This window comes from Drosophila takahashii, chromosome 3L (genome assembly GCF_030179915.1).
Source record: "Drosophila takahashii strain IR98-3 E-12201 chromosome 3L, DtakHiC1v2, whole genome shotgun sequence".
In the NCBI taxonomy this organism is placed as follows: domain Eukaryota; kingdom Metazoa; phylum Arthropoda; class Insecta; order Diptera; family Drosophilidae; genus Drosophila; species Drosophila takahashii.
Window position 1 is genome coordinate 33,335,004 of NC_091680.1, and position 18,282 is coordinate 33,353,285.

Below are 18,282 nucleotides of genomic sequence, written 5' to 3' on the forward strand. Positions count from 1 at the left end.
CTGTCGCCTGCTGAAAGATACAGGATTTCCAAAACTTTCTGCTAAAAGAAACAGGATTTTCAACACACAAAGAACCACCTTCTCACTTTCCCGGTGGGTGGCTCTAGAGTGCTCTCTCGCTGGCTTTTGGGCAAGAGAGTCTGGAGCCAGCTCTAGAGCCAGCACCAAAAAACTGTGTGCAAAAAAATCGTATGGCGTTATCCATCTTCATATTCTAATGTCTTTGGTTCGTGTCTGTAACAGTGAATTAGACAGGGTTTGTAAATGGGCAGAGCGCAATGGATTATCCTTAAACCCCCTCAAATCAAAATGCATAGTAATATTAAACCGATTTTTTAACACAGATCATCTGGAAAAACTTTGCTTGAATGGTCAACCAATAAACTATGTAGATCGAGCGAACAACTTGGGGTGTACAATAAATTCCACTCTTTCCTGGAGTAATCATGTAAATTGTACCACTGGGAAAATGTATGGGATACTAACGACACAAAAAACCTTTTTACCAATAAATTTAAAAATGCTCGTTGCGAAATCTAAACTGACACCATTACTATTTTATGGAGTCGAAGTCTTCGGAAATTGTGACGCTACTAGCCAGCATAAACTCCTTGTAGCTTTCAACAATGTAGCGAGATATATATTTAATCGCAGGCGCATAGATCGAATCTTTGACGCAACTTTTAAAATTTTTGACATGCCGCTCAAAGCTTGGATCAAGTTCAAATCACTAATACTGCTGCACAAAATAATAACAACTGCTGAGCCAAAATATCTTTTTAGCAAGTTAAAATTAGCGCTTCCAACAGAACAAATAACATAATTTGTCAAGTCGTAAAACACTCCTATGCCGAGAAACACTTTTTTATCTGTGCTGTACGTTCTTGGAACAAACTACCACATTCAATAAAAACAATTAAATCTGCCACGCAATTCAAAGAAAAATTACACACACATCTTTCAAACTAGTAATTAATTTATAACAAAACTTTAGTCTTTTAGAAATCAATGTTTGTAATGTCATCCAGCTTTAATGTATTTGCAATAGAACAATGTAGTTAAGAAATTTATTTATGTTTATGAATCTGACAAATTGTGACTAGCGCTTTAATTTATAAGCATTTTTTTTACTTGTAGCGTTAGGAAGAAAAAAAAACCAAAGTAAAATTAAATTAAAAATACTGTACATTACACTAAATGTTTTTAACTTAAAGGTATATGTTTTCTTAAAAATATAAAAAAAAAAATTTATATCGATAGCTTTTAAGCTTTTAAATTAAATTTAAATATATATGGCAAAAATTTAATGAAAAAACGACAACATTTTTGGGCTTTAAACTTATTATAACACCAGTTAAAAAAAAAAAAATGGTGAAATGCGTACTTCATGAAACCTTTATTTTCCGGTAAGGTACATCTTTCTGATCAAGAAAAGGGGACTTACAATTTTTTGTATGGTAACGATTTTGTTACTTTTTTAATTTCTAACTCGAGCTGTGATTAACCGATTTCGGCCATCGACACATTTTACAGGTAATAGAATGCCCTCTAACTTACTTATCGCAGCATAGAGATCCATTCATTAGTTTAGAAGCTACAATTAGTCAAAGTTAAAAAAGTTGGAAAAAACGCAAAAATGCTGGTATAAATGGCTTCATTAAAAGTACACGCCTAAAAACCGAAATTAGTTTTATAACTTCTACTTAAAGATACATCTTTAAGCCAACTAATAAGACCATCAACTCAAAAATCAATCCAGGGTTCGATTTTAAATACACCTTTTACGTTGGGAAAAACGGGCATTACAGCCCTGTTAGAGCCCTGTTGTGTCAGTTAACAGCTGTAAGCAACCAATAAAACACCGTTGTCGAAAGCTTCAAAAATGCACATCAAATTAATTAATTGGAGGTTTGTAATGATCAATAGCTTGTTTTCTTTGTCAAAGTACCTTCTATCAGTAGAAGTTATAAAACTAAATTCGGTTTTTAGGCGTGTATTTGTCAACTGGTGTAATTAGTTAAAGCTAAAATATTTCGAAATCTTTGGTTCAAGCTTTAGGTTTTGAGATGCTAAAGTTTAGGTTAGGTGGGTATGGTTGAGGATTGGATATACCTCCACCTTAGTGGCCTAAGCCGCATTGGGACCCTTGTGTTACCATATGATCCCAGAACAGATCCATTTTCCCTAGCTCATGGGTTAGTGGTTGGTTCTTTTTAGGAAACAATGAAGTTTGAGGATGCTTGTGCCTTGTATGCGCTGGGCAGAAGCATAGGAGGTGTTCAATGTTATCTTCTTCTACCTGTTTACAACTACGTCAGTAGTCGGGTCCTAGCCTGCGCACTTGTGTCCCTAAAAGACAGTCGGCCCGTGAGGGCAATAATAAGAGTGAAAATGTATACCCTGTTGCATTGTTCTTTTCGGGCTAATATTACGCCAGGTTAGCCTGGAAGTGTGGCATGTTGAGATCGTATTCCAACGGTTATTGGAGAGGGTGTGCAATTTTTGCTTGAGGAGAAACTTACAGGTAGCTATGGGCATGACCACCGTCTCCTTATCGCGAAAGATGTCGGCGGTTTTGGTGTACAGGCGCCCAAATGAGGTTGATTCTGAGATGACTGGCCATCTCGTTAAGAGATTTGTGGCATTCATAGATAGTTGCTTAGATGTTTGTTGTGGGCCCTGTGGGTCCAAAAGGATGAAGATGTCTGTGTCGCAGTGTTTTGTTGTATCCAGGTGAGACATGGCTTCCTGGATTGCCATAACTTCCGCACTACAGTGATCTGGTAGTCGAAATGGGTTTTTTATGTCTAGCTCAGGCGAGGAATTTACATTTTCCCTACACTGTCGCCTGCTGAAAGATACAGGATTTCCAAAACTTTCTGCTAAAAGAGACAGGATTTTCAACACACAAAGAACCACCTTCTCACTTTCCCGGTGGGTGGCTCTAGAGTGCTCTCTCGCTGGCTTTTGGGCAAGAGAGTCTGGAGCCAGCTCTAGAGCCAGCACCAAAAAACTGTGTGCAAAAAAATCGTATGGCGTTATCCATCTTCATATTCTAATGTCTTTGGTTCGTGTCTGTAACAGTGAATTAGACAGGGTTTGTAAATGGGCAGAGCGCAATGGATTATCCTTAAACCCCCTCAAATCAAAATGCATAGTAATATTAAACCGATTTTTTAACACAGATCATCTGGAAAAACTTTGCTTGAATGGTCAACCAATAAACTATGTAGATCGAGCGAACAACTTGGGGTGTACAATAAATTCCACTCTTTCCTGGAGTAATCATGTAAATTGTACCACTGGGAAAATGTATGGGATACTAACGACACGAAAACCTTTTTACCAATAAATTTAAAAATGCTCGTTGCGAAATCTAAGCTGACACCATTACTATTTTATGGAGTCGAAGTCTTCGGAAATTGTGACGCTACTAGCCAGCATAAACTCCTTGTAGCTTTCAACAATGTAGCGAGATATATATTTAATCGCAGGCGCATAGATCGAATCTTTGACGCAACTTTTAAAATTTTTGACATGCCGCTCAAAGCTTGGATCAAGTTCAAATCACTAATACACATTGGCTTTTCAACTCCCGAACGTGCTGGTTGTGTTTTTCTATAGAGTAAAGAATCTGTGCATATTTCACTTTTTGACTGTATAGTTTTGAACCTTGAGTGCTGGGAGTCTTTCTGAAGTGCCTGCAATTTCTCTGCTAACCCTAATTAGGAACGATTTAATCTCCAAACTGGGTAAGTTTTAAGCTGGAAAATATAGTGAATAAAGAAAAGTGAGCAAAGAAAAGAGAAAAAAAATGGCCGATGCCGACATGTCGGCGGCTGGCCCAGAGGAGGATGCTGACATTTCTGGTGAAGAGGTGTTGGGTGATGCTAACTTTGTTGGAAGGAAACCAACAAAAAGATTAAAGACCAATAAAAACAAATCTAAAGTCTTCGACAAGATTAAAAATGGTGGCATCACGAATGAGGTTATAAACGAAATTTTAGGTGTAACTCCAAAAAACAATGCGATGGTTGTGGAGAACGAGTCTATAACATCTAAATCCAGTTCAACGGTTTCTATTAATTCAGTTGTTGCAGTACCTATTAACAATACATCTACTACCTCGCAGGAGAATGCTGATTTTAACCTCAAAACAACTCCGGTTACCGGCGCGTTTACCAGGGATGACATAAACTTATATGAAGAGGGACACAATGGTCCGGCTTGTGTTTTTGTTAATACAAGCAAATGCAAGGAATTTGAGAACACGAAGATTAAAAATGGCCTCTACTTATACGAAAAAATTAAAAATCTAAATCTGAAAGGTATTCAAAGCATCAAAGCTGTAGGCATTTCGATGTTTAAAATTTATATGTGCTCGGCAAGGGATGCCAATTTACTTGTATTAAACAAAAAGCTTGAAGGTATTAATTTTGAGGCTTTTATTCCAAAAAGCTACACCGAATAATATGGAGTTATTAAGGGCATTCCTCTGTCATATTCTGAGGAGGAACTGCTTCATAATATAGAGTCGGAAGTTAAGATTAAGTCGGTAGAGAGGTTGCTCATGAAGTCGAAAGAAAAGTCAAGAAATGCTGATGGGAAAGTGGAACTAGTTCCTACTCTCTCTGTTAAAATAGGTTTTTCCAACGATGAAATTCCCTCGTCAATTAGACTCTTTGGGGTATGCTCTCTACTTGTGTCACATTTCATACCTAAGGTAAGGCAGTGTTTCAAATGTGGTCGTTTGGGACACACGCTGAATCGCTGTAGAGCAACTGTCAAAAAATGTCTAGCTTGTGGTAAACCAGGTGGTTGTCAGGTGGGTTGCAAAGGTGTAGAGTGCATTTTATGCAGGGAATCTGGTCATCGTGCTTGGAATGTGGGTCAATGCCAGGTGTGGAAAAAAGAAAGTGATATTTTAAAGCTCATGACAATTAAAAAATTAGTTCGTAATGAAGTTCTTGAACAATTTTTTCCAAAGAATTCTTTTGACCTTCTAAAGGATCAGGACAAAAACTTTCCCAGGTTGGACAAAACAGTTCCAAATACAGTCAACAATGACATCGCTGCAAATGCTGTGATGACACCTAGAAGGTATACCTCGATTGTTAAAAGACCAGTAGTACCAACTCAAAAAGTCCATTACACGCTGGAACCGTATACGCATAATAACAGTGACTGGAAACCGAAATTTCCAGAAAAAACAGATGAAGTATTATCAATTTGTAATGACCTATTTAAAATTGTTTCACTCTTCTCGAATGATAATTCTGAAATTAAAGAGGCAGTTGCTTCTTTGCAAAATAAATTTTACAGCATTAAAAACTCAAAGAATCCTTTTAAGAACACCTCAAGAAACAACAAACCTTCGATTAACAATTTAAATGACAATTAAATTTCTTCAATATAATGTCCAATCACTGATTGCTAATAAAAATAACCTAGAATTTCTTTTAAATCATGAAAACTATGATATTTCCTTTCTCTCTGAGGTTTTCTCTCATGATGGTCCACAAAATCGCAGAAAAATACTAAATTTCAAAACTATTGAGAAAACCAGACAAGATGGATATGGGGGAGTCGCCCTTGTATTAAAAAATGGTATAACTTTCCAACAACTGGCCTTTGCTTGTGAGGCAGACATACTGATAGTTCAAACTAAGAATCTAGTTACAAATTTTACCCTGGTTTCAGTATACCTACAGCCTTCAATGCCGAATGCTTCTTTTAAAGATGTATGGCGCAGACTAATGGCCAGATTAGAAAACATTCAAAACGTAATAATAGCAGGTGACATGAATGCGAGAAATGTGACATTTGGAGATTCGATTACCAACGCAAAAGGCAGGTTTCTTGAACAAGAAATGGCTGCGGCTGGTTTTGTTTGTCTAAACAATGGAAAGCCTACTTTTAAAGCATATGCTGACAGATCCTCAAGTTCTGTTCTTGATCTTACGTTTACCAATTCAAGCGCCCAGTTTATCTGGAGCATCAACCCTGTATGGATTGGTGGTAGCCACCACTTTCCAATCACTTTTGAGCTAAATACTGTCCTGAAAAAAAGGAAATTTCTAGCTAAAAATAGACTCAAATCTATGCTTGGTAAAATCAATGAACCCTCTTCAATCCAAGAGCTATCTGTCAAGATGAAGGAAAAAATTAATTCAGCTACGTTCATATTAGCCAAAAATCAGCATCCAAAGTATTGGTGGACTCAGGAATTAGCTAGAGAATTTAGGATAACGGTGGCTGCCCAAAAGGAAGCTATTCGGGACTCTACCCCAGAGAAATGTAACAGGGCTTCTCTTCTCACAATCAGGTGGAAAGAAACAGTCAGAAAGGCAAAGAAATCCAGTTACATGAAAAAGATTGAGGAAATCAACACTCAGCCCTCATCAAAAAAAGCGTGGCGCTTTCTTTCAAGCCTAAAAGGTAATCAATCTTCAGATCATAGTGAGCTCAGCGAGAGCAATCATCAAGAATATCTGAAAATTCTTAAAAATCAAGTAGCTAGCACATACGTTTTCAGTCCAATAGAATCTAATTCTCAGAATATGCTTGAAAGATTCTCCATAGGTGAACTGCAGGATGTTCTTTTGAAGAAAAAGGGTTCAGCGGGTGGTCTAGATGGCATAACCTATGAAATGGTGAATGCTTTGTCTGATAATGCTAAAAAAGAACTGCTTAATATCTTTTATGAACATGTTTTAAATGGCGAACTACCACAGGAATGGAGATTAATTAAAGTCGTTCCAATCCCTAAGAAAGGAAGAGACTTGGATAATCTACGCAACTTTAGACCAATCTCACTTATCTCTGTCCTAGCGAAGACTATAAATGGTATCATCAAGAACAGAATCACATCGCTAATAGAGCAAAATGACAGTCTCCCTACAAGATCATATGCGTATAGGAAAGATAGATCTGCTGGAATGTGTCTAAATGACATAATTTCAAATGTCACCTTTCAAAAACAAAAAGGAAACACAGTTTTGTTGGTATTTCTTGATATTATGGATGCGTATAATGCTGTGTGTCTTAAAACTCTAGATCTCCTACTCGGACTTGAACCAATTCCTCATATTTACACTGACTGGATCATTAACTTCTTATCAAAACGAGTTCTTGTCTTAGGAAACTGCAGAGAAGAGGTTTGTGGTGGTATACCTCAGGGTAGCTGTCTATCTCCTCTTTTGTTTAATATATACTCAAAAAGACTACATCAAATTAATGATAACAACACTAGGATTTTTCAGTTTGCAGATGACTTTATAATAATGGTTAGTCATAAAGTTGAAAGTCAAGCCATTGACATTATAAATGAAAAGATTCTCAATTTTCATCTCCTGTGTCAGGATATAAATCTCAACTTCAATCCAGCTAAGTCAGCAGCTATGCTGATGAGAGCAGGAAAAAAAAAAGTAATTAATCTGTCTCTTAATAACATAAGAATTGAGCAAGTGTACTCCATAAAATTTCTTGGCAGGATTATTAACTCTAACATGTCAAACACTGATCATGTCAGAAAAGTCAAATCAAATACAGAAAGTGGAAATCGTCTGATGCAAATGGCTACCACCATTAAAGCCGGTCTTCGTCCCAAAGTGGCAGTAAACATATACAAAAGCTTTATACGTTCAAAGCAGGAGCACAGCATTTCATCCTTTTCAAACTTTAATGAGACCTCAAACAAACTAATGAGTACAGCTCAGCTCTCAGTTCTGAGAAGATGTGTAGGTGTCACTCCAAGTACCCCAACTCATCTTATTTATGCCTTAGCAGGGGAATTACCTCCGATTTTCAGATCGCAAATTCTAACAGCCAAAGAAATGCTTAAGGTCATGTCAATAAATCCTGATACATACAGTTTAGCAACGTTACTAGTTAAGGACTCTAGTTATAATCGATGTTACATGTTTTTTCAAGACATCTTTGATGATACAAGACCAGCATCAACATATCAGTCTTCTAACAAACTAGAACTAATTGGGAAATCTTTTATCCAAAGTAAAAAAGACATGACGTTAGAACATATGCGCAATGATCACCTTGCATCACTCAATCTGCATGTTAATCTTAACTTCCTGATTCTTGCCACGGATGCCTCTATCTCGGATGAGACGGCAGGCATGGCTATCTGTGATATAACTAACAAAGTTAACTTAAAGTACAAATCGCCATACAATATGCCTGTGATAAAAAGACTGAGTATCTAGTATTATACACCGATAGTTTAGGCTCTATAAATTCCCTCAGAAGGAAAAGTTCAAAATGCTATCTATGTAGTGAAATTCATGGTCTGCTCTCCTGGCAAGAGCTTAAACTAGCCAAAATTATCTGGACACCAGGCCATGCAGGTGTTAAGGTAAATGAGGAAGCTGACAGGGTGGCAAAACAAGCCACTACAGACGGTCAAACTATAGTAATAAACTACAACACAGTTGAAGCGCTCAGAGAGATCAAAAAAAGAGTATTTTCTAGCTGGAATGACCACTACAAGGAGCTATCTCGGTCTAAAGGATCTTTTTTTGCAGACATTTTTCCGAATGTAGAAGAGACTCCATGGCATTCACATTTAAAATGGGATGCTTATACCATCAAGCTAATCAACAGATTGCTAACAAATCACACCTATGACAACGTATACCTCTTTACCATTGGTGTCAATCCTACCTATAATTGTCAAACATGCAACAAAATTGATGACTCAAATCATGCTATATTTGAATGCCTAAAATATACCACCCAAAGAAGAAGATTCAAAATTTTTAATCGCTTTGCCAATCTAAAAGAATTACTTCTAACTAAAGAATTGCTATTTTTCAGAGAGGTAGCAGCCTTCATCAAGCAGATCAACCTAGAGCTTTAATTCTCCACAAGTTTTCTTTTTCATTAATAATTATAAGCCCTAGAGGCTTCACATAACCAGCGTGTTCCCCGCCCTTGTCCCTTTTCCCCTTCCACTGACCCTGTCCTGGCCCTAAAAACTCTTTTTCCCTGACTATTCTGGTCAAATTCTCACCACTGGGAACGCTGCTATGACATTCTACATCATACACTCTACATTAATGTCTCTACGTCACGTCGTGTGACCGTCCACTGTACCTGGCCGCATCAATATCGGCCAAATAAATCGACACTGCCCCTACTGTCGATAAGTCAAAAAAAAAAAAAAAAAAAAATCACTAATACTGCTGCACAAAATAATAACAACTGCCGAGCCAAAATATCTTTTTAGCAAGTTAAAATTAGCGCTTCCAACAGAACAAATAACATAATTTGTCAAGTCGTAAAACACTCCTATGCCGAGAAACACTTTTTTATCTGTGCTGTACGTTCTTGGAACAAACTACCACATTCAATAAAAACAATTAAATCTGCCACGCAATTCAAAGAAAAATTACACACACATCTTTCAAACTAGTAATTAATTTATAACAAAACTTTAGTCTTTCAGAAATCAATGTTTGTAATGTCATCCAGCTTTAGGGCCGGTTTCTCGAGTGCCGGCTAACATTTCTCGAACAGATAAAGTCCCTGCTAAGGCATTTTCGCTTTTTCGAGCAACAATGTGAGAGCTAACTTTGACAGGGACTGGGAGCCCCTGTTAAGCGTTTTCGACTCGATAGAATGACAGCTGATTTCCCAAAGCCAACTAAGAATAAGAAACGAAATCACAGCTGACTTTTCCTTTGAATTATACCCAAACAGCTGATGAAATAATCGAAGCACGCCATTTTTTGCCCTTCACAGCACAATTCTGTGCGTTAACAGCACTCTGTAATTGTTTCTCGTTCAGATAAATTAAAGCAGTCGAGAAAGCGGATTTGCTTTTACGAACAGTTTATCTGGTATTTAAGTTTTTCGAACAGATAGCTATCAGGGACTTTGACAGGGACTCGAGAAACCGGCCCTTAATGTATTTGCAATAGAACAATGTAGTTAAGAAATTTATTTATGTTTATGAATCTGACAAATTGTGACTAGCGCTTTAATTTATAAGCATTTTTTTTACTTGTAGCGTTAGGAAGAAAAAAAAACCAAAGTAAAATTAAATTAAAAATACTGTACATTACACTAAATGTTTTTAACTTAAAGGTATATGTTTTCTTAAAAATATGAAAAAAAAATTTATATCGATAGCTGTCTTACTACTACTGCTTAGAAGAAGGAATTGGAAAATAAATTAAATTTGAATATATATGGCAAAAATTTAATGAAAAAACGACAACATTTTTGGGCTTTAAACTTATTATAACACCAGTTTAAAAAAAAAAATGGTGAAATGCGTACTTCATGAAACCTTTATTTTCCGGTAAGGTACATCTTTCTGATCAAGAAAAGGGGACTTACAATTTTTTGTATGGTAACGTTTTTGTTACTTTTTTAATTTCTAACTCGAGCTGTGATTAACCGATTTCGGCCATCGACACATTTTACAGGTAATAGAATGCCCTCTAACTTACTTATCGCAGCATTGAGATCCATTCATTAGTTTAGAAGCTACAATTAGTCAAAGTTAAAAAAGTTGGAAAAAACGCCAAAATGCTGGTATAAATGGCTTCATTAAAAGTACACGCCTAAAAACCGAAATTAGTTTTATAACTTCTACTTAAAGATACATCTTTAAGCCAACTAATAAGACCATCAACTCAAAAATCAATCCAGGGTTCGATTTTAAATACACCTTTTACGTTGGGAAAAACGGGCATTACAGCCCTGTTAGAGCCCTGTTGTGTTAACAGAAGCTTCGGAAGCTTCAAAAATGCACATCAAATTAATTAATTGGTGGTTTGTAATGATCAATAGCTTGTTTTCTTTGTCAAAGTACCTTCTATCAGTAGAAGTTATAAAACTAATTTCGGTTTTTAGGCGTGTATTTGTCAACTGGTGTAATTAGTTAAAGCTAAAATATTTCAAAATCTTTGGTTCAAGCTTTAGGTTTTGAGATGCTAAAGTTTAGGTTAGGTGGGTATGGTTGAGGATTGGATATACCTCCACCTTAGTGGCCTAAGCCGCATTGGGACCCTTGTGTTACCATATGATCCCAGAACAGATCCATTTTCCCTAGCTCATGGGTTAGTGGTTGGTTCTTTTTAGGAAACAATGAAGTTTGAGGATGCTTGTGCCTTGTATGCGCTGGGCAGAAGCATAGGAGGTGTTCAATGTTATCTTCTTCTACCTGTTTACAACTACGTCAGTAGTCGGGTCCTAGCCTGCGCACTTGTGTCCCTAAAAGACAGTCGGCCCGTGAGGGCAATAATAAGAGTGAAAATGTATACCCTGTTGCATTGTTCTTTTCGGGCTAATATTACGCCAGGTTAGCCTGGAAGTGTGGCATGTTGAGATCGTATTCCAACGGTTATTGGAGAGGGTGTGCAATTTTTGCTTGAGGAGAAACTTACAGGTAGCTATGGGCATGACCACCGTCTCCTTATCGCGAAAGATGTCGGCGGTTTTGGTGTACAGGCGCCCAAATGAGGTTGATTCTGAGATGACTGGCCATCTCGTTAAGAGATTTGTGGCATTCATAGATAGTTGCTTAGATGTTTGTTGTGGGCCCTGTGGGTCCAAAAGGATGAAGATGTCTGTGTCGCAGTGTTTTGTTGTATCCAGGTGAGACATGGCTTCCTGGATTGCCATAACTTCCGCACTACAGTGATCTGGTAGTCGAAATGGGTTTTTTATGTCTAGCTCAGGCGAGAAAACTTTCCCACCTGTTTGCAAGTTAAGCTTGGAGCCATCTGTGTATGCATTGACTGCGTTCTCGATCTGGTGAGGGAGGTGGTCCCAGTCTGTGCTGGTGAATATGAGAGCCCTTTATCTTTTTTCGAAGTTGACTATGGGTGGGACGGAGTCTGATGTGTGTGGTATGTAACTCTGGTTTGTTAGTATAGTAGAGTGACCCGACGAGCTTGTTGTCCATGCCACTGCTTTATGGAGCCTCAGCGCTGTTTCTGATACCCAGCTTTTGGAAAGAAGGTCTATAGGTTCAAAGTCGAGAATTGTGTTTAATGCTTCAGTCGCGGTGGTGCGAAGCGCCCCACTTATGCAAAGTTTTGCGCCTTGGATCTTGTGTAGATTATTTAGGTTGCAATCCTTTTCAAGGAAATGCCACCGGACGATGTTTCCGTAGAGATTTATGGGTCTGCCTTTTGAAGTGTATAGCCAGTGGACTATTACGGGAGAGAAGACCCACTTTCTCCCTATAGCTTTTTTGCATGCAAAGAGTGCTTTAGCCGCTTTACGTGTCCGTGACACCTAAATACTTTGCTTGGTTGCTAAGGGTTAGACGAGTTTGGTGTACTTCCTTGTAAATAGAACTAGTTCGGTCTTTTCTGGGTTAACACCCAGTCCGCAGCGCGCTGTCCACCCACCTTGAGAGTGTGGATAGACATGTCTCTATCAAGTTGCAGAGAGTTTGAGGAAATTTTCCTTGCAGTAGGATTATCACGTCATCCGCATAGGCCCCCACTTTTTTTTCCCACTTCCTCTAGTAGTGATAGAAGTTTATTAACAACTATAACCCATAGTAGAGGGGAAATTACACCACCGTGCGGGTTCCTCTACTAATGATCCTAGTCGATTATGCTGATCCCATAGTGGAGTACACTACTTTACCCTACTCTACTATAGGACTCTCAATGCTCAGTTCAGTCATAGCGCCAGTGATAGCCGTTGGGTAACATTGTTGAAAGCGCCTTTAATGTCTAAGAAGGCTTCCTTGTTTCGGAATCCTCTTCCTATACAAGATACTATGGAATGGAGGGCGGTATCTGTTGATCTGCCATTTTGGTACGCATGTTGTGCATTGGAGAGTAGGCTAGGGTTGGTACTTAGTCTGATGTGGGTGTCAATTAGCTATTCCAGAGTCTTCAACAAGAAGAAGGAGAGACTTTATGGACGGAAGTCCTTTAGAGAGGTGTGAGAGGGCTTTGGTATAAATATTTCTTTAATGTCCAGCCATCTGGTAATTTAGTGCCAGGCAGCCGTGGAAGATGACCGTCAACCAAGGTAGTGTAGTCTACTATAGGACTTTCAATGCTCAGTTCCGTCATAGCGCCAGTGATAGCCGTTGGGTGACATTGTTGAAAGCGCCTTTAATGTCTAAGAAGGCTTCCTTGTTTCGGAATCCTCTTCCTATACAAGATACTAAGGAATGGAGGGCGGTATCTGTTGATCTGCCATTTTGGTACGCATGTTGTGCATTGGAGAGTAGGCTAGGGTTGGTACTTAGTCTGATGTGGGTGTCAATTAGCTATTCCAGAATCTTCAACAAGAAGAAGGAGAGACTTTATGGACGGAAGACCTTTAAAGAGGTGTGAGAGGGCTTTGGTATAAATATTTCTTTAATGTCCAGCCATCTGGTAATTTAGTGCCAGACAGCCGTGGAAGATGACCGTCAACCAAGGTAGTGTAGTCTACTATAGGACTCTCAATGCTCAGTTCCGTCATAGCGCCAGTGATAGCCGTTGGGTGACATTGTTGAAAGCGCCTTTAATGTCTAAGAAGGCTTCCTTGTTTCGGAATCCTCTTTGTATACAAGATACTAAGGAATGGAGGGCGGTATCTGCTGATCTGCCATTTTGGTACGCATGTTGTGCATTGGAGAGTAGGCTAGGGTTGGTACTTAGTCTCATGTGGGTGTCAATTAGCTATTCCAGAGACTTCAACAAGAAGAAGGAGAGACTTAATGGACGGAAGTCCTTTAGAGAGGTGTGAGAGGGCTTTGGTATAAATATTTCTTTAATGTCCAGCCATCTGGTAATTCAGTGCCAGACAGCCGTGGAAGATGACCGTCAACCAAGGTAGGGTTGTATCGATTGGGCTGGGAAAAAGCCGCCAGGGCCGGGTGATTTGAAGGGCTTAAAGGAGTTAATCGCCCACTTGATGCGTTCAGGGTTTTAAATATTTTCTATGCTCTGATAGTCGAGGTTCTCCTTTATTTAGCGGTCCTCTACTGCTTGCGTGATTTTAGCAGAAGTACAAGGGTTTCCTGGCTGCTTCCCGTCTAGGTATCATCATTGGTTTGTAGGTATCCAACGGTTATGCGGTTATTCGGCTCACTTACAGTGGTGGTCACGAGTTTAGCACACTTTGCTCGCCCATCGTATTTTCGCCATATCTCCTTTCTCGTTAGAGATTTCGACTTTCTGTTTTCACCCACCTTCGTGCTGGAAATAGAGCAACTTCCACTGTTAATATTGTCCCATTCGCTTTTACCGTTCTTCTTTGGTGATATTTTAACCTCCAAAATGAGCTGGACACGAGGTTAGCACACTTTAGCACATTTATACCTTTTCACCCTTCTGATCATTTTTTTTCGACTTTTTACTCCTTATTGTTATTAGTGAACCTTAGTAAGGTACAAAAATAAAGAAACGAAAAATCTAGATAAATCACAGGGACTCTGGTACATAAATAACTAAAATTATCTAAATATCCCATTTTTAGGCAGGATAAGTGTCCTAGTTGATCCTTGTTGGTCCTAATCAATTATATTTACTTGTTTTACTTAAAATTAAACAATTATAAGATAATGCGGTTGAAAACATAGAGCTGGGACCTGATACAGTGACTCCACATTGCATGGCATTTCAGCAGATCCTGATTTTCGAGTCCTTTCAAATTTTCAAAAAATCTCCGGACCACATATTTTTGTAGCCAATTAAAAGACAAACAAAATGAGGTATATATCATTAAGATCGGTTAACAACTTCCTGCGACACGCATAAAGTTCTAAATAAAAACATTACAGCTTTAACTTAAAGCACGATTTGCATACAAAATTTCATAGAATCGAAACTTGAATCTTAATATCAAAGTGTTGCTATGCCTTTGCCTACGAAGTTGTTAACCGATTCTAATGAAATATACCTCATTTTTTTTGTCTTTTGATTGGCTACAAAAATATGTGGTCCGGAGATTTTTAGAAAATTTGAAAGGACTCGAAAACCAGGATCTGCTGAAATGCCATGCAATGTGGAGTCACTGTATCAGGTCCCAGCTCTATGTTTTCAACCGCATTATCTTATAATTGTTTAATTTTAAGTAAAACAAGTAAATATAATTGATTAGGACCAACAAGGATCAACTAGGACACTTATCCTGCCTAAAAATGGGATATTTAGATAATTTTAGTTATTTATGTACCAGAGTCCCTGTGATTTATCTAAATTTTTCGTTTCTTTATTTTTGTACCTTACTAAGGTTCACTAATAACAATAAGGAGTAAAAAGTCGAAAAAAAATGATCAGAAGGGTGAAAAGGTATAAATGTGCTAAAGTGTGCTAACCTCGTGTCCAGCTCATTTTGGAGGTTAAAATATCACCAAAGAAGAACGGTAAAAGCGAATGGGACAATATTAACAGTGGAAGTTGCTCTATTTCCAGCACGAAGGTGGGTGAAAACAGAAAGTCGAAATCTCTAACGAGAAAGGAGATATGGCGAAAATACGATGGGCGAGCAAAGTGTGCTAAACTCGTGACCACCACTGTATTAGAGCTTTTTTTTACGTAGGTGCGAGCAGGACAGATTTATGTCAGCTGCAATGAGCAATTAATGAGCAAAATTGTAAAAACCGATTGGTATTTTTTGCAGGGACTGCAAATAGGTGCTATGAGTTTAAAAAAATTACAGGCCCCAACAGCGTCAAAAAAATATGGGAAAAATACCACATACTTAGTTTGGCTCGGCAAAAGGTAAAACGTGATACATTTTTTTTTAAATTTGTATAATACCAAGACTCCCAGAAAATCAATTGGGGCCGGTGGGGATAAATGACCCCACGCAATGTTTTGGTTGTTTTTCTATTGAAAATACCCGTCGAATGAGGGGTCATATAATAAAATCCGATGCTCCATACAAAAGTTATAGCCAAAAAAGATTTTTTTCTTCTTCCCAAAATATATATGATGGACGTTGATGCACTACAAGCAGTGCAAACAAGTGGCCCAACGACCCTTTTATCAATTTGGGCAAAAATGCGAGTTCGCGAGGAAGAACACATAAAACACATAATAAGCGTAACGAAGCAATTAGGAGAGAAGCAGATGAGCTAAAATATTAGTTTTTAATACCGGGATAGAAGAAGAGATGCAAATTAAATAAGTTAAATTTCGTAAGCTTGCAAAATACCTAAGATACAGACTTGTGATATACCTCATATTACACGTATTTTGAGTTACAATAAACGCTTTATTAACACTATTTATGTATATTGTATAGTTAAAAACTTATGCACAAAACCATTTTATTTTACTTTATTTTTAACTTTTTTATAAGCTCCTATGAGAGCAAAAGTAAACAAACAAAAACTTCTGATATCAAATAAAAACACCTTTTAACGAGGTACAAAACTAGTGACGATCACACCTTCAACATACAAAAGTTCTGATATCAACATTTGTTACAAAAAATTATTAAATTCATTACATACACTTTCTAAAATTTTCCATGTGGGGAGTGAAAAAGAACAAGAAAGGAAGCTACCTTCGGCCAGCCGAAGCTTATATACCCTTGCAGATAAAGTAAATACCTATTTAAATTTTGTTTTTAAGTTGTCAAAAATCAAAACGCCTACTTCCTACAAAGTTACAATCCTCATATTTGTTTGAATATTCCTATGGGAGCCTTAAGATATAGTGGTCCGATCCGGCTCACTCCGACATATGTACTACCTGCAATAGAAAGAAGACTTTCGGAAAGTTTTATCGCGATAGCTTTAAAGCTGAGAGACTAGTTCGCATAGAAACGGACAGACGGACAGGCAGACAGACGGACAGAAAGACAGACGGACAGACGGACAGACGGACATGGCCATAGACCCGGCTATTGGTGCTGATCAAGAATATATGTACTTTATGTGGTCGGAAACGTCTCCTTCACTGCGTTGCAAACATCTGACTGAAATTATAATACCCTCTGAGTCAAAGGTCCGATTTTCATCGAACTTTTTTACTTTTCCGGTTCACAACGACAATATAAAAACTTCATTTGAACGGTTTTTCGAAATTTTGAGTTTTACCAAAGTTATAGGGGTCGAAATATGGCATTTTTGACACTTTTTCGAAAAAGTTGCACTCAGTCATTAATTCATAACTTCGGAACGGTAAGAGATATCTTTATGATGTTTTCACTAATCGCTCAAGAATACCATTTAACCATTTAAAAATGAAGTTTGATTCATTACGAAAAAGATCAAAAAAAAAAGAGGGGCCCGGCCAAAGGTTTTTCGCAATATCGATTTGAAGAAAAACGGCTTGCTCGTGAAAACTGGCTGGTCAAGACATGCCGTAGCGAGCGTAGCGTCAGCCGACTACAGCTGTCAATGGGGGACTTTTTGTCGTTTTGTATGGGAAACCGCTGTGCGCCCTTCTTCAAATCGATATTGCGAAAAACCTTTGGCCGGGCCCCTCTTTTTTTTTGATCTTTTTCGTAATGAATCAAACTTCATTTTTAAATGGTTTTAAACTCTATAGCTGGTGAAGAACACTAAAAAAAATAAAAACTAAAAAAAATGTAAATATTTTTTTAAGAAAAGTCAATTTTAATTTTTTTTATTTACATTTTTTTATGGAAAGCCATAATAATTCTTGAGCGATTAGTGAAAACATCATAAAAATATCTCTTACCGTTCCGAAGTTATGAATTAATGACTGAGTGGAACTTTTTCGAAAAAGTGTCAAAAATTCCATTTTTCGACCCCTATAATTTCGGTAAAACTCAAAATTTCGAAAAACCGTTCAAATTAGTTCTTATATTGTCGTTGTGAACCGGAGAAGTAAAAAAGTTCGATGAAAATCGGACCTTCGGAACAGGGGTGGCCCACTTGGCAGATTTTGACTCTTGTGCAAGGGTATAAAAAGGCTGGAACAGTTTGCTAAGGCGGACCGAATCAGAAAATTTTAGAAAGTGTTTGTAATGACGAATGTATTTATTTATTTGGCTTATAGTAATTCCACGTGAAACGTGACAGGCCAATATGGGTCAAATTTAAAGACACCGCTGTCATATTGTCCACATGTCCAAAAAAAAAATGTATTTTTAGAAATCATTTTTTTAATTAAACTCCGATTTTTAAGTTATGCAGCACTTGAGACTCGTTTGAGATATTTAAATATTTGGTATGCAACTTTGTGGGACATCTTAATATCTTTCAGAAAAATATTTTTACAAATTTTTAATTTTTAAGTTAAGTATTTTTTAGGGGAATTTTATTTATTTATTTATTTAATATATAAAGCTATGAACAGCTCATTGGACTTAAAAAATATA

General features: G+C 37.6%; 1 protein-coding gene across 2 annotated transcripts in view; it reads right to left on the minus strand.

The window, feature by feature from the left end:
* The window catches only part of Snap25 (Synaptosomal-associated protein 25kDa), a 510,490-nt gene that overhangs the window by 294,861 nt on the left and 197,347 nt on the right, over positions 1-18,282 (minus strand). The window lies entirely within an intron of this gene.